This window comes from Carlito syrichta, unplaced genomic scaffold, assembly GCF_000164805.1.
Source record: "Carlito syrichta isolate Samal-C Ts95f unplaced genomic scaffold, Tarsius_syrichta-2.0.1 Scaffold272898, whole genome shotgun sequence".
Classification (NCBI taxonomy): Eukaryota; Metazoa; Chordata; class Mammalia; order Primates; family Tarsiidae; genus Carlito; species Carlito syrichta.
In genome coordinates this window covers 1-755 of record NW_007216994.1, presented here as the reverse complement: position 1 = coordinate 755, position 755 = coordinate 1, and the positions used below count along the sequence as shown (strand labels likewise).

The window sequence follows — 755 nt, the reverse complement described above, 5'->3', positions numbered from 1 at the left end:
CCTGGGTGGTGTGGACAAGAGGACCCAGTTTGGGTGCTACTTTGCAGGGAATCTGGCATCAGGCAGTGCCGCTGGGGCCACATCTTTGTGTTTTGTGAACCCTCTTGATTTTGCCCATACCCGTCTAGCAGCTGATGTGGGTAAAGCCAGAGCTGAAAGGGAGTTCAGAGACCTCGGTGACTGCCTGGTTAAGATCTACAAATCTGATGGGATTAAGGGCCTGCACCAAGGCTTTAATGTATCTGTGCAGGGTATTATCATCTACCAAGCTGCCTACTTCGGTATCTATGATACTGCAAAAGGAATTTTTCCAGATCCCAAGAATACTCATATCATCATCAGCTGGATGATTACACAGGCTGTCACTGCCATTGCTGGGTTGACTTCCTATCCCTTTGACACTGTCTGTTGCCACATGATGATGCAGTCAGGGTACAAAAGAGCTGATATCATGTACACAGGCACACTTGACTGCTGGAGGAAGACTGCTGGTGAGGAAGGAGGCAAAGCTTTTTTCAAGGGTGCATGGTCCAGTGTTCTCAGAGGTATGGGTGGTGCTTTTGTGTTTGTCTTGTAAGATGAAATCAAAAAGTACACTTAAGTTATTTCCCAGTTTTCCCCTGTGAACAGACATGTTGTATTATGTAACATAGCTTGAGCATTCTCCACAGACTCATGGCTGTCTATCAATGGCATATATTTACTGGTTGAAAATGGGAAGCAATAATATTCATTTGACCAGTTTTCTCTTAAAG

General features: G+C 45.0%; 1 pseudogene; it reads left to right on the top strand.

The window, feature by feature from the left end:
* Positions 1-4: 4 nt before the first annotated feature.
* On the top strand, positions 5-749 carry LOC103254196 (annotated as a pseudogene).
* The last annotated feature ends 6 nt before the right edge of the window (positions 750-755 follow it).